The sequence below is a fragment of the Pongo pygmaeus genome, chromosome 21, assembly GCF_028885625.2.
Source record: "Pongo pygmaeus isolate AG05252 chromosome 21, NHGRI_mPonPyg2-v2.0_pri, whole genome shotgun sequence".
NCBI lineage: Eukaryota > Metazoa > Chordata > Mammalia > Primates > Hominidae > Pongo > Pongo pygmaeus.
This window is the reverse complement of record NC_072394.2, coordinates 1,801,228-1,822,827: the sequence shown is the minus strand read 5'-3', so window position 1 is coordinate 1,822,827 and position 21,600 is coordinate 1,801,228. Positions and strand designations below refer to the sequence as shown.

Sequence of the window (21,600 nt, the reverse complement as noted above, 5' to 3'; positions counted from 1 at the left end):
GGAGAAAGGTGTGGAAGCAGACCCGTCCCCCTGGGGTCCCCACAGGAAATCACCCCTGCTGGAACCTTGATCTTGGCGTTCCAGATTCCAGAATGGTGAGAACGTGCATTTCTGTTACTTAAGTCACTCAGTCTGTGGTATTTTGCTATGGCAGCCCAAGCAAACTTATATAACCCCTTACACAGTCTCTTGGAACAGCCCACCTGGAAGAAGTAACCAAAAGGCAGCCTGAGGAAACATCCGTGCAGAGAGAAGACAGTCATTAAAATTTTGACTCCTGGAAAGTCGATCTTCCTGTCCCTGAGAACATGTCTTTAAAATGTGGATGCTTATGGTGCTTATGACCTTTGTAGTTAGTATCCACCTTAGAAATAAAACGTAATGTTAATTATTGCCCCCTTCTAAAACATACGTTTAAAGAAAAGCACTGAATATATACCCAAGACTAGGATTTTCATTCTTTACTGTACTGAGGAAATGCAGTAAACTTCCCATTATCCACTGACATTTGTTGATTTTAGTTGTCACCCCAATAAGACTGGCAATAACTTTGCTAACACCAATGTGGCAGAACAGACTGAGATATGAGTAATAAAACAAGTGACAGTTTAGAAATAATAAATAAAATATTACATGTGTAATGTGTATTAATGTTATATATTACTTATTTAATAGCTATATCTTGAATATAGAGATATTAACTTTCAACAATTTGCTTATTAATATGAACACACTTGGTACATGTGTGTTCATGTTATATATTTTCTGTATGCCTTGCATTTACATATTTTACTTTTTAAAATGACTTTGCGTATATAATCAAATATAATTAATACATTATTATATGTTTAATTATATATTTTATGATATATTGATATCTGATGAAATATTAAATATCAACATAATATATGTATTATATTAGTACAGTCATGTATTGCTTAATAAAAGGAATTCCTTATGGGAAATGTGTCATTAGGTGATTTTGTCATCATTGTGCAAACATCATACGGAATGCTCACACAAACCTAGGTGGTATAGCCTACTACACTAGGCTACATGTTATAACTTATTGCTCCTAAGCTACAAACCTGTGCAGCATGCTACTATACTGAATACCATATTTAACTATAACACAATAGTAAGTATTAGTGTATCTAAACATGTCTAGACATAGGTAATGAAAATAGGGTACTATAATCTCATGTGACCACCATGTTATAGCTGTTCCATCATTGACCAAAACGTTGTTATGCAGCGTGTGACTATATTACATGAACATAAAATATGTTGCTTAAATATTTAAATAATCATAATATTGTATTGCCTTACATGTAGATATTTCACTTTTTAAAATTATGAGAAAATTATTAATGTAATTTTGCCATAAATATTATCATATTGTAGAGAAATATTTTACTAAATATAAAGGGAAATAAAAATTATCCTCTTTCTTTTTACTTCTTTAAGTGATGCCACACATATTATATTCCAGGGGGTTCCTAATTGTAACGACTATTTTTAAATAGCTTCTGTGTGCAAGTGACCTTAGGAGCTCTTCACATAAGCATAAGGTTAGGTACAATCGTTCCCCCTTATCCCCAGTAGATCCCTAAAACTAAGGATAGTACTGAACCCTATATATAGTATGCTTGTTCCTATATATACTTAACTATTAAAAAATTTATAAATTAGGCACAAAGGATTAACAATCATAACTGGTAATAAAATAGAACAATTGCAACAATATAATGTAATAAAAGTTTTGTGAATGTGGTCTTTCTCTTTCAAAATATCTTCTTGTACTATACTTCCCCTTCGTCTTGTTGTAATGGTATGAGATGATAAAATGCCTACGTGATGCGATGAAGTGAGGTGAATGACATAGGCATTGTGACATAGCGTTAGGCTACAGTTGACTTTCTGAAGATTCTCCAGTAGGAGGACCATCTGCTTTGGGTGATCCTGGATGGTCAAGCCATGTTGGTGTTGATTGGATGTCAGGAGCGGACGATGTCCAGGACTAACAGGTGGGGAACATATACCCCATAGATATGCTGGACAAAGGGATGAGTCACATTAGGGGTGAGATGCAAGCAGGAATCGTGCTACTCAGAACAGTGTGCCATCTAAAACTTATAAATTGTTATTTGTGAACTTTTTCATAAAGGTCATAATATTTTCAGACCACAGTTGAGTGTGGGTAACTGCAAGTGTAAGAAACAAAACCAAGGATAAGGGGGAGCTAATGTCCTTCCCCAAGCTTTCATATACTAACAGTGAACAATGTTAGCCATTTCATCTGCAGCAGATTTACTCCAGGAAAAATGATGTAAAACATGATGTCCATCCAATATAGTGAGGCCTTTGAGGAAATGCCTGCTCCACTGTACTAGCTTGGGCAGGCTACATGCACCCAACTTCTCTCTGGAACCCCTTGAATGTAACTTAATTAATTTCATCCAAGTTGGAGATAAATGCTGAGGCTGCTGCTGGGACTTCGGTGGAGAAGTGAGGGGCAGATTCTGCTCAATCGTACTGATAGGAAGAAATGGTGAAAATCCCTGGGAACTGGATCATCCTGATGAGAGAGAGGCCCAAGAATAACCAAGAATGGGAGATTTCTGTTTAAATCAATCATAGTAATAATTCTCAAATGTAATCTCCAGACCAGCAGCCTCAGCCTCACCTAGGGACTTGCAGAAATACAGATTCTTAGGTACCACATCAGACACATTGTGTTAGAAACTACATCAGGTCCTGCAATGTGTGGTTAAACAAGCCGTCCAGGTGATCTTGATTCACTCCAAAGTTTGGGAATCTAAGAATCACTGAATTAGAGAACGAAAGGAGACACAGGTGTGAGCCTTTGAATTGTTGTGGTGAGTAGGAATATGTTTTGTTTCCATGTATTACCCATTCAGTCAGAGCAAGGACTAACAGCCAGATGTATTGATGTCACCCAATTGACCCGTGCCCTGTGACATTCCTGTGTTCCATAAAAACTGTTTCCAAGCATAGGTCCCTTTCTTCCTTCCCATCTTTCATTTTACAAACCACTGCCTTGTAAAGTACTATCAACAACAAGGGGAATATGCAATATTGTCAGGAATTAAGCCCAAGGAGAAGTCAAAAGCCATCTTTTTCCCGTAAAGTCATTGTGCACTTGCCTCATTTCCTGCTGACTGACTTTCTCTTGGGAATAGAAACCAGGAAATCTTTGAGGCAGGTGCAGTTATAACAGATGTTACAAAGCCGGAGACAGCTCACTGCTTCCCCTATTTGTTATTAACAGTATAATTCCTCCACACAGAAATCATTTTGAGTCTTCACAGAGAAATGCGTCTTTCCTAGTAAGATTGTGCATTTTCCTCCACGAAGCTGTGCTTTCTTCTGTTTCCTCCACGAAGCTGTGCTTTCTTCTGTTTCCTCCACGAAGCTGTGCTTTCTTCTGTTTCCTCCACGAAGCTGTGCTTTCTTCTGTTTCCTCCACGAAGCTGTACTTTCTTCTGTTTCCTCCACGAAGCTGTACTTTCTTCTGTTTCCTCCACGAAGCTGTGCTTTCTTCTGTTTCCTCCACGAAGCTGTGCTTTCTTCTGTTTCCTCCACGAAGCTGTACTTTCTTCTGTTTCCTCCACGAAGCTGTACTTTCTTCTGTTTCCTCCACGAAGCTGTGCTTTCTTCTGTTTCCTCCACGAAGCTGTGCTTTCTTCTGTTTCCTCCACGAAGCTGTGCTTTCTTCTGTTTCCTCCACGAAGCTGTACTTTCTTCTGTTTCCTCCACGAAGCTGTACTTTCTTCTGTTTCCTCCACGAAGCTGTGCTTTCTTCTGATATCTCAGAAAACCTCTTCTGCTGCCCATGGCCTGTCAGGCAACTTTAAAGTTTGTTTGGCTTTTGCTTCCATCTCATATAAACTGACCTTGCCTAGGTACTCTCTCAGCCTCACTGACATAAAACTTCAATTACCTAGAAACAGAGTGTTTCTTGTAAGAACCTTCTATTCACCAGATGTTTTTCCTTTCAATTGACTGTAGCATAAAGAGACAAAAGAAGAGGAAAAATTTTCTGGAATTTTTATTTTTAGAAGGCACAATAAGAGTTGATACACAGAAGCAAAGAAGGCAGAATGAAATCATTATTAAGCATGGGCTTTGGAGCCAGCTTGGCTCAGCTACCTAATGGCTGTGTAAACTTGGGGAAGTTATTTAACCTCTCTTTTTCCAAAAGATGGGGGTAATAGCTCCTGGCTCACTGGACTGTTGGGAGGATTAAATTGTTAACTTACAAAAGTTATTATTAAACTGAGAAGTATTAAGCACTGTATAAGTGGCTGTTATTATTATTGATATTATTGACCTAATATGCCACAAGATACTATATTGAAAGAATGACCCAATTATATTTATCATTTCTTATTTATCAGTGCAGGGAAATAAGCTGCTGTAGAAAATGGGAAGCTAACCTTCAATAACTCTTTTTCAGAAAAGACATCGCCTTCCCATGCTGCCTAATTTACTCTCTTGTTAGTTAAATTTTCATTCACATTTGCCTTAACTCCTCACCTGAATTATCTGATCTTTGAGAGCAGGTGCTCTGCTTTAGTCTTCTTTGTACAAGCCAGAATACTAAGCAAAGCAACTTTCATATTGTAATAGATTTAATTTCCAGAAAGACATTTTCCAGTGAACCAGAAAGAATAATTACCCCTAAATCCTCATTCATCCTGGCACATTGAGGTTTTACCTTGTATTCTGTTTCTCAGGGCACACCCATGGTGCTGTGAAAGGCACTTGCTTCCACAAGGCTTACTTCTGTGTTATGATCTTCAAAGTGACATCCAGGTCAAACACTCAGGTGATAGAAGACTCAGGGGCCACATCTAGATGAGGGAGGCTCTCTGGGAAATTCAAAACATGACTATAATGTGGTACTTGCTCCTCCTCACTCCCAAATATTATTCTGAACTACCAGACTTTAACATCAATAAGAGATTTTTGGAACATTAAAGTAGCTAGTCCAGTGAGAAGTAGTATGGATGTTTAAAAAAGGAGAGCTCAAAGTGGGTGGTCAGAAAAGTCTTCCTGAAATGGCTGCACACTGAGCTGGATCTTCTACACCAAGGAGCCTGCAGTTCCCCCACCTGTCCCGATGAGTGTGACTCACATCACGTAGCACAGCCCTTCCATATTACAATGCTTACAATGGATACTCCAACAGAAAAAAGGAATGTAGAAAAAGTTTTATATGATAATGACCAATAAAAACATGTCATGTAGTACTAAATGCTGTAACTAGTTCTTCATTAAATAAATCCAGTAATTACAAAGAACTTTAAAGTAATCTTCCTCTTCCCAAACCATGCAGCCTCAAAAGTACACAAAAGGATTTCTCCTTTATGAAGCTTTATATTAAGGCTGCTACATTTTAAAATGTAGAGGACTTTTTTTCTTTTCTTCTTCTTCTTTTTTTTTTTTTAATGAGAAAGCTTCTTTAAACCAGGTGTTCTGCTACTCTGGCATTTTGTATATAAAATTCTATGATAATCAACATGTCATGTGAGACTTAAAGTCCTGCAGGAAACTCTTGTGATTCTAAACCATTAAGTGCCTGGAGAGTTGGGGCTCTATCTAATTTGTAATTTATCCCCAGCTTTGCAACATACCAAGCACTTAATAGATATACAGTGAATCAATTAAATCAACTAGTTTATGTTAAGGTTAAATTAATTGTTGTGTGTTCTCTTGTATTCTGTTTTTAAAAGCTAGTTGACTACATATAATATGTTGGGTTTTACTTATAACCTCATGGTAACTCACTATCAATCATAAAAGTTAACAAGAATATCCAATGGTAACCAACCATGTTTGATAACAAAATTTTAAGGTAGCCAGCCAAAACAATGATGATGGTGATGAGGATAATTCTGTCAGTCTGTAGCACATTCTATAATTTGGAAAATGCATGAGTATTTTGCCACCTGCACCAGGATCCCCATGGCAAAATCAGGTGAATTTTGATTCCTCTCTTTACTTCAGATAATATATATTTTTTCATTTGAAGAATGAATCTACCAGGAGCACAGACTTTGGGATCACCATTGTGTCTGTTATAAGTGTGCGAGTGTGTGTGCACGTGTGTGCGTGCATGCATGTGTCTTCCATTTTGAAACAATAAGCTAGTGGTTTTCTAACCTGACTTCTCATTAGAATTCATGCAGAGTTTAGCTTATAAAAAGTACACCAGTTTTGGCCCCCACCCACCAGGACTGAACTGAAGTCTCTAGTGATTGAAACTGACAGATAAAATACAAGACACCCAATTAAATTTGGATTCTACATAAACAGTGAAAAGAAATACAAGTATGTTCCATAATATTTAGAACATACACTTAAAAATTATTTTTATCTAAAATTTAAATGTATCTAGGCATCTCAGTTTTTTGTTTTATTTTATTTTTGTCTTTCTCTTTCCTGTCTAGTAAATTAACTCTACCAAGGGTCTAAACTGGGAATCTCTATTTTCAGCAATTCCCATGCTAATTATATTAAATCTAGGTCTTTTTTCCCCCAAACTTTCTTCTTTATTTGTTCTTCTTTTCTAAATTCACATTTCAGACTTAAACCGAAGAACTGTCACACAACATACATATTTGTAAAATTGAGGAGTTAAATATTTCTTATATAAGTAACTATTTCAAAAGTGTATTCATGATTCCATGTAAGCCTTTTTATTTTAATAAAATGCTTGTTTCAAATGTCTTATTATTTACTTTGTATCCATCATTTTATTCAAAAATATTTCTACACTATATTTACTGTTACATGAGATCCATGGCGATCCAGTTTGGGATTTTTAAATGATATTAAACCCCTAGTCAAGAAAATAAGATGAAAAGCATGTAAGGTGGTCTTTTCCTGTGAGATAATAAAGTTCTATCTTTTCTCCAGTAGAAGTAGCGCAATTTCAAAAGTTTTATCACAATTATTTAGAATGAGGAAAATAATAACTAGAGCTTCTTTCAAAATTACCCTAAAGGGGGAGGAAAAATAAAAATCAACCCAGAGAAGAACAAATGGGCAATTAAGGCAAGTGCAACCAGGTCTCAGGGAGGAATTTCTTAATCCCCACAGCTTGTAATCGGGAGTTAGGACCCAAGAGTGTGAAAATTGTCAGTGCAGCAACACAAAATCCTAGAAAGACTCAGTAGGTGCAGAGACTCAAGATGGTATATGAGCAGTTGCTGAGAACCTAGAGTCTGGGAAACACAGCACATTCCAACGCAAATCCTGGAGCCCAGGTACCATGGGAACAGCTGATCCTCCACAAACATCTACTGATATGTGGAGATGAGATGGGCCCTGACATGCTGTCTGGATATTATGAGCAAGGTGGAGGGTAACCAAGGGGACCAGGCCAACAGCATGGAGCTGCATAAATCCCAGCTGTGAATTCAAAAGGGATGCCTAGGCTTGAATATTCCTTTTGCCCCCAGCTAATGTGTGTACTGACCTCTGCTTAAAGAGCTTGGAAATATTTTTAAGTAATTTGGTTCCCATAAATAGAATGTCCTCTTCAGGTGTTATGTGAGGAAGAACTAAAAATAATTAGTGCAAATGATCCTCAGACCTTCCACCACCTGAAATAGCTTAAAAAAAAAGGGAGGTGGGGGGAAGGGAATAAACTTTGGTGCTTTAAAAAGAAAATAAAAAGTGTTTTCTACTGGAGGAAGCTGGTAGAAAGTTTATCTGAAAAAAAATTCTGATAAATTGCATCATTTAAGCACATTCCCTGTTACTCATTAAAAATATAAAACATATTTTTTAAGTTCATTTGGTATGATCTCTAAGTGGTTGCTTGAGGAAATGTGTTGCAATTTGTTTTATATACCTGGCTTTAAATATTATGAAACTTCCACTTAAAAAAATAGATACATTGTGTAGCATTTAAAACACATGCTTATTCTAAGTCTTCCTGGCTTCCTAATTCAGTTTCAAGCTGAAATCCTATGAGGGGCAAATTTCATTTAAATTTGGCAAAAGGCAGCTTTGGTTAAGGTAAAAGGGAGAAAAACATATAAACAAGCAATGAAATCAGACTTCCTGGAGTGCTGAGTTGTGAAACTTTTGATTTTGAGAAATACTAGGTATTTATTAGGCGTTTCACTGATGCCTTCTTAGTGCTCTGTGAAATACAAACAGGAAATAAAAATGTGAATCTATGGAGAAAAAAAGGAAAAACTGAAGTCTCCTTCGTGTTTTCCTCTTTCAAAAATTACCAGTAATCTATACAGGGGACCTCATGTGTTGTCTCAACCATATATGTTGCCTTCAAAATACTTGAGAAGATAATACTGGAGGGAAAAAACCATGCTTTCAAGTCACAATATTTCAGTGACAAAAGCTGACCACAGTGACACACGGATCATGAACAACACTAGCCTCTGATCCATCTCACTTTTGGGTTTGAAGATTCCTGTTTGGGGGCATGTACCTGGATATAGGTGTTGGGGATGCTCATCACCTATTTTGCCTGAGAGCAGACAAAAATTCAGAACTAAATGTGTCTTATTTTTCCTTTCCATTCTCTTGTCCTGTCTAATATCCTATCTGGCTAAATATTTTTATAAAGTGTCACGTTTACTCTCAAGTAACTAAAGTCAGAAATGAAAGTAGGGATATAATTACCAAATCTATATAAGAGAGTATTAGGAATAATTGTATGTCAACAAATTGGCTAATCTAGACAAAATGTGAAATTCATATAAATATACCAAGAATAAATTATAAAGAGATAGAAAATCTAAATATATCTAAACTAGTTGTTGCGGGCGGCGGGGGGCAGGGTGCGGGTGCTGAATTAACAATCAAAAACCTTTTGACAAAGAAAGACCCTAGACCTAGGCTTCACTGGTGAATTCTACCAAATACTTAAAAAAGAAATCACAACAGTTCTCTCCAAACTCTTCTAAAGAAGAGGGAACACTTTCTAACTCATTCTATGAGGCCAGGACTACCCTGATACTAAAGCCAGACAAAGACATTATAAGATATATGTTATAACCATTTATGTAAAAATCCTCAGTAAAATCCTAGAAAACTGAATTCAGCAGCATATTAAAGTGATTATACAACATAACCAAGTGAAATTTATTGAGATACAGGATGGTCCAGCATATGACAATGAATTATTGTAATATGCCACATTAACAGAATGAAAGGGTGAAGCATGAGAATATCAATAGACACAGAAAAAGCATTTTATACATTTCAATATCCCTCATGATAAAAACACTCAACAAAATGAGAACAAAAGGAAAGTACTTCAACAAAATAAAGACCACATATGAAAAACCTACAAACAACATCACACTCAATGTGGAAGAACTGAAGACTTTACTTCTAAGATCAGGAACAAGACAAAGATGCTTGCTTTAACACTTATAGTTAGCATAGTATTAGATGTTTTAGCCAGAGCAATTAGACATGAAAAATAAATAAAAGGCATCCAAAAGTAAAATTATCTTTGTTCACAGATAATACAATCTTATATGTATAAAACCTTGAAGAGTTCACAAAAACCATTATAATAAAGAAATTCAGTAACATATCAAGCAGAGCACAAAACCAACAAACAAATCAGTTGTATTTCTATAAACTAAAAATTAATAATCAGAAAAGAAAATTTAGAAAGAAATTTCATTTATAATATCATCAAAAAAAAAACTTAGGAATCAGCTTAACCAAAGAGATAAAAACTTGTAAACAGAAAACTATAAAACATTACTGAAAAAAAATCAAACAATACAAGTAAATGAAAAGACATGCTGTATTTATGAACTGAATACTTACTATTGTTAAGATGTCAACACTACCTAAAGCTACCTACAAATTCATTGCAATCCCTATCAAAATACCAATTTTTTTTGTAGAAATAGAAAAAAATCCATTTGAAAATATGTATGGAATCTCAAGAGATCCTAAATAGCCAAAACTATTCTGAAAAAGAACAAAGTTAGAGGACTCACACTTTCTGATTTCAAAATTTACTGTATAGCTACAGTGATCAAAACAGTGCAGCACTTGCATAAATACAGAGATTTTCACAGATAGGAGAGAATAGAGAACTCAGAAATAAACCCTTGAAGATGTGGTCAAATAATTTTTAACAAGAATACCAAATTCATTTAAAAAAGAAGACCATATTTTTAACAATGGCACTGGGAAAACGACGTCCACATACAAAAGAATGAAGTTGGTCTCTTCCCTTAAGTCCAATAACAAAATTAACTAAAAATAGACCAAAGACCTAAACAGAAGAGTTTAAAGTATAAAACTCTTACATGAAAAAAATAGGAGGGAAATTCCATGACACTGGATTTAGCAATTATTCCTTGGATAAGACACAAAAGCACAGGCAATGGAAGGAAAATAATATTAATAAATTGGACTTCATCAAAATTAGAAATGTTTTGCATCAAAATACACTAATTAACAGATTGAAAAGGCAACTCACAGAATGAGAGAAAATATTTGTAAATCACATATCTGATAAGGGACCGATATCCAGAATATATAGAGATAATTAATATTCAACAACAAAAAACAAAATGCATTTGAAAAATGACCAAGGGTCTTGAATAGACATTTCTTTAAAGAAGACATACAGGTGGCCAATAGGCATGTGAAAAGATGCTCAATATCCCTAATCATTAGGGAAATATAAATAAGAATCATGAGATACAAGTTCAAATCTATTAGAATGGCTATTACTGGAAAAGAAAAACAATTAGTGTTGGTGTGAATGTGAATAAATCAGAAGCCTTGTGCATTGTTGGCTGAAACGTTACCTAGTTCAGACAGCCCTTATGATAAACAGTATGATTTTATAAAATTATGATTTTCAAAAAATCAAACGTAGAAGTATAATTTGATTCAGCAATTCTACTTACATACAAAAAATTTGAAAGCCAGGACTTCAATAGACATTTGTATGCCAATGTTCATAGCAACACTATTCCTAATAGCCAAAAGATGAAAACTGCTCAAATTTCCACCAATGGATGAATGATTAAACAAACAGTGCTTTGCGCACACAAGGAAATATTATGCAACCTTAAAAAGTAATGAAATTCTGATACATGCTACAACATGGATGAAACTTGAAGACACTATGCTAAGTGAAATATCAAATACTGTATGATTCCATGTATGTGAAGTACCTAGAGTAGTTAAATTCATAAAGACAGAAAGTAGAATTTGCTAGGGCCTAGGAGAAGGGGAGAATGGGAAGTTATTGTTTTCTAGGTTCAGAGTTTCATTATGGAATGATAAAAATATTTTAGAGATGAATGGTGGTGATGATTGAACAACAGTGTAAATGTACTTAATGGCACTATACTGTAATGCTTAAAAATGGTTAAGATGGTAAAATTTATATGATGTGTGTTTTCCCACAATTTACAAAACATTCTTTAAAAAGGTGAATGGATAGGTCATCTACATCAAAAGAATAAGTAGGTAAGTTATAGATCATTTCCTGACACAGAAGCCACCAGTAACATAAGTAGGTGGATATACACTCCCCTAACTATAGTGTTATAAAATTGTACCAAAAAAAAAGCTATTGTACACAGAGACAACAAAGAATGCAAGAATGATGGGAACTGAGAAAGAAGTGGAAGGAAACTGGGAAGAAATACTGGAGCAGAAGAAAAATTAGAAAAACAGTTTGGTGCCAGCTTCTGGAAAGCCTTGAATGCCATACTAAGAATTTTGGATTTTATTCTTCAGGTAGTGAAGAGCTTCAGCTTTTTACTAAAATAATGGCTGGACCAATGGTACTGGTACAAAAACAGATACATAGACCAATGGAACAGAATAGAGAACTAAGAAATAAGACTGCACATCTACAACCATCTGATCTTCAACAAACCTAACAAAAGCAAGCAATGGGGAAAGGATTTCCTATTTAATAAACGGTGCTGGGAGAACTGGCTGGCCATATGCAAGAAATTGAAACTGGACCTCTTCCTTACACCTTATACAAAAATTACCTCAAGTTAGATTCAAGACTTAAATGTAAAACACAAACTGTAAAAAGCCTAGAAGAAAATGTAGGCAATACTACTCAGGACATAGGCACAGGCAAAGATTTCATGACGAAATAACCAAAAGCAATTGCAACAAAAGCAAAAATTGACAAATGAGATCTAATTAAATGAAAGCGCTTCTGCACAGCAAAAGAAACTATCGTCAGAGCAAATAGACAACCTACAGAGTGGAAGAAAGTTTTTGCAATCTATCCATCTTACAAAGGTCTAATATCCAGAAACTACAAGGAACTTAAACAAATTTACAAGAAAACAAAAATATCAAAATGTGGGGAAAGGACATGAAAAGACTCAAAAGAAGACATTCATGAGGCCGATAAACATATGAAAAAAAGCACAATTTCACTGATGGTGAGAGAAATGCAAATCAAAACCACAATGAGATACCATTTCATGCCAGTTAGAATGGCAATTATTAAAAGTCAAGAAACCAGAAATACTGGTGAGGTTGTAGAGAAATAGTAAATTAGAAAATAATAAATTAGAATAGTAAATACAAAATGTAAATTAGTTCAACCATTGTGGAAGTCAGTGTGGCAATTCATCAAAGTTCTAGAACCAGAAATACCATTTGACCCAGCAAGTCCATTACTGGGAACATATCCAAAGGAATATAAATCATTCTATTATAAAGATACATGCATGCATATGTTCATTGCAGCACTATTCACAATAACAAAGACATGGAATCAACCCAAATGCCCATCAAGGATAGACTGGATAAAGAAAATATAGTACATATACACCATGGAATACTGTGCATCCATAAAAAGGAAGAGATCATGTCTTTGCAGGGACATGGATGGAACTAGAAGCCATTATCCTCAGCAAACTAATGCAAGAACAGAAAACCAAACAACCCATGTTCTCCCTTATAAGTGGGAGCTGAACAATGAGAACACATGGACACGGGGAGGGGAACAACACACACTGGGGACTGTTGTGGGGGGTGAGGGCATGTGGAGGGAAAGCATTAGGAAAAATAGTTAATGCACACTGGTCTTAATATCCAGGTGATGGGTTGATAGGTGCAGCAAACCACCATGGCACACTTTTACCTATGTAACAAACCTGCACATCCTGCACATGTACTCCAGAACTTAAAATAAAAATAAAATTAAATAATTTTTTAAAAGGCTTCATGAATAAAGAAAAGAAAGAAAGAATGGCTGGAACAGACAAATACCAGGGATAAAATTCCTATGAAAACATGAATGATAGAGCTAAACTGTATGCAGGAAACCAACCAATTATGCAGTGAGAGAAAGGGAAGTATAAATTTATGAGTGAGCAATAAAATATATTTATGGAAATCGATTTTCTCAAAATAACTTTAGTGAGTTTAAACCTTTCCTTTCTGGTATTTTTATTAAAACATAAAGAAGAAAATACCCACAAGTCTGAGGCTTATGCTGTAAGCATAATCTCCATTTGTTGCAGTTGTTTACAAGAGTATGACCATTTCTAATGTTACGATATAACTAAAGTTATGATTTCACTCCAGTATAGCCCTTCTTACCTGAACAAAGAGATCATAAAGAAAGTAAAGACACCTACTCTAACCACAAACAGAAGATAAAGTATTATGACAGACTTTAATTTTATGTAAAAAGTTTTCAAGCAGAATAAATGAAAATACATTAATATGTATAACATATAAAATATACCCCTACATACATTTGCAAAACATAATATTTGAGCTGTGGCAATTAAACAGGAAACAAGATGCTCAGGAAAATATGAGGTTTAAGATCCCTGAAGTATTGTTGCTGGACATTTTACTTTTCATTTCTTGAGATTACAGGTTAGGTTTCTAGAATAGTTGCTTACCCTGGACTTGTCCTTATTCAATCTAGAAAGACTGACTTTTCCTAATATGATGGTCTGCTATAACATGAAAGCATTGACCAATCTGTGACGTCAAAGGTAACTTCTTGACATTGAGACATCCCTTGAATTACACACTACTTGGTGGACAGTCATCTACTCCCACAGCCCCTCTCTAGCACATGCCATCTCTTAGTAGAGATGAGTGGCTCCTTGCCACATATCAATACCTGTGTCATGGGGCGTTGGCAGCATTCGTCACCTACCCCATGATCTTGACCAATTCTGGCCAGAGACAAGTGACAATTTGCCTTATTTTGAAAGGATGCATGTTACTGCTCTGGCCTTGAGCAAACCAGACAATCTCAGACCTCGAATGCTCCCAGCCTCAATAAGATATCATGAGGTCACAGATTCATCACATATGTTCTTTCCTTTTTGCTATTTTTCCGTTATTTTTAATATATACTCAACGAAGTCATCCTAAAAGGAAAAACTAGTATTACTAGTTCAATGGTAAAGAATAAAACGTTGTTCCTCCTGATGTGTGAGCATCCTAATGCTTTACAAGACCTTATAGAAATTCAAAGTAAGAGCAATGACAACATCTAGAACTTTAAAAGAAACTGTATTTATTAGAAAAAAAGAAAGGAGATACAAACTGAGCAGCGGGTAGGAAGAGGAGCAAGAAGAACTAAGGGGAGGGGCAATGAGCTCTTCTGAAAGGGCAGACTCCAGAAAAGGAGCAAAACTGCTGCAGACTTGAAAGCACCACTGTCTATATTATTGTCTGAGTCTTGGAAATCTTACGTTGAGTGCAATAAGCTTCATTTATATAAAATTCTGGATTAAATCTATGGTGCAAAAACATCAGAAGATTGCTCTTAGGGAACTTCCTGGGATGATGGTGATTTTCTCTACCTTGATAGAGGTTTGGGTTACACAGGTCTACGTATTTAAAATATGCTTACTATTCCATTCCACTTCAAAAGACATATTGAAATGTAATTGATAATATGCTTGCTAAAGTGTTTAGGGGAAGCATCCTGATGTCTGCAATTTACTTTAAAATGTACAAAAAACTAAGATGAAGTATAGTAAAATGGAAGGATCGATAAATGGATAGGTTTGTGAAAAAGCAATATAGAAAAATGTTCATGTTAGAATCTAGGTAGTTGGTATGCAAGTGTTTACTGTAAAATTTATTCAACTTGGCTTATGTCTGAAAATAGTTGTATAAAATGTTGGTGAAAAATGTATTGTCATTCCTTTTTTTTTAAAAAAAAAAGATCCATTTCTATTAATGATCATTCTCTTTTTATGATGCCAATGCTTTTGGTAAAGTTAGGGGCATCAAAATGATTAATAGATGTCTTAGTCTGTTCAATCTTCTGTAACAGAATACTGTAGTCTAGGTGGCTTAAATAATATAAATTTATTTCTCACAGATATGGAGGCTGAAAAATCCAAGATCAAGGTGCTGTCAGATACAGTGTCTAGTGAGGGCTGCTTGCTGATTTATATATGGCACTTTCTTGCTATAAACTCACTTGGAGGGAAGAATGAGGCAATTCTCTAGATCCTCCTTTATAAGTGCACTAATCTCATTCATGAGGGCTGAGCCTTCATGACCTAATCGCCTTCCAAAGGCCCCACCTCCTAATAATATCACATTGGAAAGTAGGTTTCGACATATGAATATGGGGGAACACAAACATTCAGACCATAGCAGTATATTTATATTAATTCACTCTGGTTTTTTTTCTAATATCTAATGAGGTTGAGAAAAATAGAACCAGACAAAAAGAATTTAATTGTTGTTAATGATGGTGGGGGTGGAAATGATGGTGGTGGCAGTGTTAATAGTGGTGGCTAAGACTTGGATTTTACAGCAAGGTCAAAAAAATATAAGTCAGCACTAGAGAACAGAGGGTAGATTAAACACGATGGAAAAATACACAAAATCAATTTCACCGACTTCAAAATTTGCCCTAAGTTAGTCAAAAGAATGGAAAAGACAAGGAAAGAAAGGGAGAAAGAGGGTTCAATTAAGGTTTTAAATGAAAGAAGGAAAGAATTGTTGCATTGAATGTAAGTTTCAGGAATAAACTATAGAAGTTCAAAAATATTTTGTATTGTTGAAGAGTAAGTAGCTAAATGAATGACCAGTGGAGTCTGACAATTAATGAAAAGAAGAGATATCTCCTGATATGCTGTGTTTTTAGAATAAAACGTATACATTCACAACCAGTCATTTTCTATTCTCATATAAAAGAAGAAATTTCTCATTTGTGAAACTAAACTTGCCAGCCATGCTCTCAACGGGTCTTCTGTCTCCCAAGGATTGCAAACCCTGATTCCTATAGGAAGGTGATTTGTTTGGGTAGTGGTCCTGTTAACGACAAGAGCCAATAAGCAGATTGCATTGTCACCAGGCATGGCTGTAGTAAGTTGTAGTCCATTTCCAAACATAGAACAAAAAGACTAGCACTAGTAGTCCCAGACCCTCTAGGTCTTAACCCTCAGTATGGCATGCTGGCTTCATAACTTCCTCCTCATAGCTCCAATTTCTCATTTTTTTTTTATTTCTTGACCCTTTCCATGAAATGTATTACCATCTCAGTTATCTTAAAGAGAGAATAAAAGAACAGTGTCATTTTTTGCTCTCCAAGTGTTTGGAAAAAAGTAATACACACTGTCTGCCCCTATGTCTTTACCATCCACTCTCCCCTAATTCCTTAGAATCTGACTTCTGGTTCCACTTCTCTACTCACACTTTTTTGCTGTTGTCTAAATCTGTGCCATTCAATGTAGTAGCCACAAACCACAGGGTGCTATTATTGAGCACTTGTGGTTCTTTAGTATTGAGATATGCTGTAAGTATGAAATACATACTGGATTTCAAAGTACAGAATCAAGAATGCAAAACATAAATTTGTATATTTACTACATGTTAAATGATAATATTTTATATATAGGGTTAAATAAAACACATTTTAAACTTAACTTTATCTGTTTCTTTTTAATGTGACTTCTACTAGGATATTTAAAATTGTATGCATGGCTCACTTATCAGACAATGCTTATATATTAATGGTCTTTTCTCAGCCATTTGTTTGTTTTCCCTGCAGCATTTAAGGATGTTAATTGCCCCCACCTCCCCTTCTTTCTTGAAATTCTCTTCCTGTGTATTTCACTCATACCTCCTCCACCCCCATGCAGACAGTTCATTGGGCTCCTCTATCTCAGTGAAACACTCTCCTCCTATTTCTACCTGCCAAACCAACCAAAATGCTGCCTCTTCTATGAAAGCCTTTCCTCTTTGCCCCACACCACAATGTGGAAGAATTTGCTCCAATTCTTTACCACTGAAGGGAACATATTCTAGCACTCAGCACTTTAAAGCTACTAGTATTTGCATGTGTGAGTTAGTTTATGAAACTGACAGATCTTGGAGGGCAGGAGCCAAATCTGATTACCAGCCTCTAGGAGATGATTAATCAAGAAGGCAAATCAAGGAGAAGATAAAATACAGACAGGAAAAAAAGAAATAGCATACTTATATTTTTTGCATTATTCTCCTTTTTAACAAAGTATTTATTTTAACTGTCACATAATATGTGACAAGGGGTATATGTATGGGGTACATAGTGATACTGTGATATATACAATGTATAATGATCAGTTCAGGGTAATTCATATATCCGTCAACTCAAACATTATCATTTCTTTGTGTTGAGACCATTCAATAACCTGTCTACCAGCTATTTGAAAATATCCCTCTTTGTATTCATTCTCTCTCTGTCTCTCTCTTTCTCTAACTCAGGGATCCCCAACCTCTGGTTCGTGGGCTGTTAGGAACCAGGCAGCACACGGGAGGTGAGCAGTGGGCAAGCAAGCATTACCACCTGAGCTCCACCTCCTGTCAGATCAGAATGGCATTAGATACTCATAGGAGCTCAGACCCTATTACAAACTCTACACGCAAAGGATCCAGATTGCGTAGTCCTTACGGGAATCTAATGCTTGTTGATCTGAGGTGGAACAGTTTCAACTCCAAACCGTATCAGTTTCATCCCCAAACCCTATCCCCCTCCATGCCCCATCTCGTGGAAAAATTGTCTTTCACAAAACCGGTCCATGGTGCCAAAATATCTGGGCTGCTGTTGCTCTAACCACATATATACATATTATGCATATACCTACATCTATATCTAACTGTCTATACTGATTGTAGATACATAGATAAGTAGGTAGGTACGATAAAGAGGTTGAGCATTCCTAATCTAAAATTCCAAAATCAGAAATTCTCCCAAATTCAAAACCTTTTGAACACTGACATAATGTCACAAGTAGAAAACTCCACACCTGACCCAATGTGACATGTGACAGTCGAAATGCAAGTGTGCACAGTTTATTCAGCATCCACATGGGGGAAATAGAACCCTCCTACCCAACTTCAGTTTTGATGTATTTTCTCTGTACATGCCCAGATTCCCTCATGCAGGCTTTCCCACAAATGATAATAAAATGGCGTGTGTGCAGTGGGACACACCAAAGGCAGTTTCCCATGATGCCCCATCAGGCCAGGATCTTTGCCAAAAGTGATGAGCAGAAGTTAATTAAAAAATAGAAAAAAAATACTGCATAAATCTGAAAAAGAAGATCTCGATTGTGTATTGAAAGAATGGATCCATCAGCATTGCAGTGAACACAAGTTACTTAATAGTATGCTGATTGTGAAACAAGGAAAGATCTATCACAGTAAACTGAAAATTAAATGGAACTAGAAGAATTCAGCGTGCTGGTTGGAGAAATTTGAAAAACTTCATTGATACAGACAGAAGGCAGCCAAGCGTTCCCCGGTGAAACCTCACCTTCAAGCCTTAAACAGCCTGAGGCTGAAAAACCAGACTGCCAGTCCCAGATGAAGCTCGCCCTTTTCTCAACTTATTCTTTCTCAATAATGCCCACCTGCACACTGGGAGGATGGGGTGGAGTCTTGGGAAGTTCGTGCCATTTGCAGGGAGGAGGATTCTGACCTCTCCTTTTCCTGGATGGTGACCTGGGATTCAATCTGTGACATGGGGGCCTGTTAACAGAAATCCTTCTCACTTTGCTGAGTTGTTTTTTTTTTCCTTTTTCACCCGATAAACACCGTTCCCCCTCACCCTTCCAAAAGCATCTGTGTGCCTAAGTCTTTCTGATTGTGTGACAAGAACCCATTTTTTTCTACAACAACACATGGCATTACATTTTTAAAGCTCTGGGTGATAAGCATCTGCTGATCATGAAGCAGTAGAGAAACTCATTGATGAGTTTGCCAAAGTCATTACTGATGAAAATCTGACTGCAGAACACATCTATAATGTTACTAAAACATAACTGTTTTGGCCTTGTTGCCCCCAGAAACCACTGACTACAGCTGATGAGACAGCTCCTACAGGAATTAAGGATGCCAAGGACAGAGTAACTGTGCTAGGATGTGCTAAGGCAGCAGGCACACCTAAGTGTAACCCTGCTGTGATAGGCAGAAGCTTGCATCCTCACTGTTTTCAAGGAGTGAATTTTTTAACAGTGCAGTATTACGCTAACAAAAAAGCACGGATCCCCAGGGACATCTTTTCTGATTACTTTCATAAACATTTGGTACCAGCAGCTTGAACTCACTGTAGGAAGGCACCAAATTCTCAAAGATTATGTTTATGCCATATACTTTCCTCCAAATGTGACTTTGTGGATTCAGCTACGTGACCAGGGCATCCTCAGATCAAAGAAAAGTCAATATAAAACACGTTCTTGAAAAGCACGCCAGCAGCAGAGAACAGAGGTATGGGCGTGAAAGGTTTTGAAAAGTTTAGGATGCCATAGGTGCTGTTGCCAATGCTTGGAAGATGGTGACTAAAGGCACAGTTGTGCACACCTGGCACAATCTCTGGCTTATGACTATGTTTTGTGATGATGACAAAGTGGTGCTTTGTCCAAAAGTCAGATGAGAAGAAAAATGTCAGATCTCCTTACATATGCAAAAATTGTATCTTCAGAATCTGTTAATAGGCTGGAACAGGTGGATAACAAAGAAGTTCTTAACATCAATAATGAGGCACCAGTTGTTCATTCATTAGTCAGTAGTGAAAAAGCCAAAATGGCTCTGAGTCTAGATGATTGTGATAATAGTAACAATGAAAATGACTTTGTTAACACTACAGAAAAAGTGCTTATACATGACATGCTGAAAATGTGTGATGGGTTTATCGAAGGACTAGAGCAGTGTATGTTCGCAGTTAATAGCAGAACAAGAAATCACTTCAGTTTATAAAATGAAAGAGAGACTTCTAAGGAAAAAAGTTACTAATGACACTGATGACACTACAGTTAACATTTTAACAAGCCATTTAGAAGAATGCCCCCTCATCTCCAGAGGACCTACTTCCTGGTCCTTCAACTGCTTCTAATGTTTCTTCTCACCTAAAGAGATAAAATACAGGGTTCAGTGACCTTTTAATCAAAACACAGCACCGCAGGTAAAGACTGAAAGCCTGCTGGTGTTTGTTGTTGCTGTTGTTTAATAGCTCATACAGGCATCTGGTGATGCTACCATGCTGCTTAGCTACTTTGAACACATTATTTTTTTCATTGTATTAGTGGTATGTTATATTACTGTTAAGTACTTATGCCTGAATAAGTGTAAGAAAATAATTGCTTCTCGGTGGCATACAAAATCAAAGTCAGGAATGATGGTGATGCCAAACAACCATAGATTGTCCTCAAGTGTGGCCAAGATAGTGGCACCTTTGCTTTATGATGGTTCAATGTACCCAAACTTTGTTTCACACACAAAACTGTTGAAAATGTGTAAGATTGCCTTTTGGTTATGTGTAAAAAGTTCATATGAAACTTACATGAATTTCATGTTTAGAGTTAGGTTTCATCCCTAAGATATCTTATTATGTATAGGCAAATATTTTAAAATCTGAAATTCGAAACACTTCTGGTCTCAAGCATTTCGGATAAGGAATGCTCAACCAATAGATTGGTAGGTAGGTAGGTAGATAGCGAAGGAGGGACAGAGGGAGGGAGGGAGGGAGGGATGGATGGATGGATGGATAGATAGATAGGAATATCTCAAGATTAGGGCTATGATGAGATGAAGTGAGACACCTGGAAGGAAACATTTAAGGAGGTGTTCTTAGGGGATATAAAGGGATCTAACTCAGTATATCTAAGCTTCTATCATCTCCGCCATTTACTAGCTATATTTTCATTCCTAGGTAAGGTACTTAACCTCTCTGTGTCCTCAATTGAAGAGCAATAGTACCCAGCTGATAGTGTTGCTATAAGGATTAAATGAATTATTACACATAAAGTACCAAAAACATTACATAGTAATGTTATCAATAAATTTCAGTATTAATTATTATTAATATATAATATTTCATTTGCTTAAACTTGCAATGTTTTAAGTTGAAGTACCTGGGATTATGCGGTCTAAAGTTTTGCTAGTTTAGAAATAATGAGTTTTCATGTAAATGTGTTTATGCCACGTCTGTCCTTGCAACAGTGAAAATTGAATTAGACACATTTTAAATATAGAAAAATAATAAGCCTAGTTCAAATATTTTATAAACGGTAAAATCAAACTGAAAAAAATCTAATTATTTCCATC

General features: G+C 36.1%; 1 long non-coding RNA gene across 1 annotated transcript; it reads left to right on the top strand.

The window, feature by feature from the left end:
* Positions 1–1,954: 1,954 nt before the first annotated feature.
* Positions 1,955–7,722, top strand: LOC129022152 (uncharacterized). The gene is made up of 2 exons (XR_008496244.1): positions 1,955–2,027; positions 6,059–7,722. It is a non-coding gene; the product is annotated as an uncharacterized LOC129022152 (long non-coding RNA).
* The last annotated feature ends 13,878 nt before the right edge of the window (positions 7,723–21,600 follow it).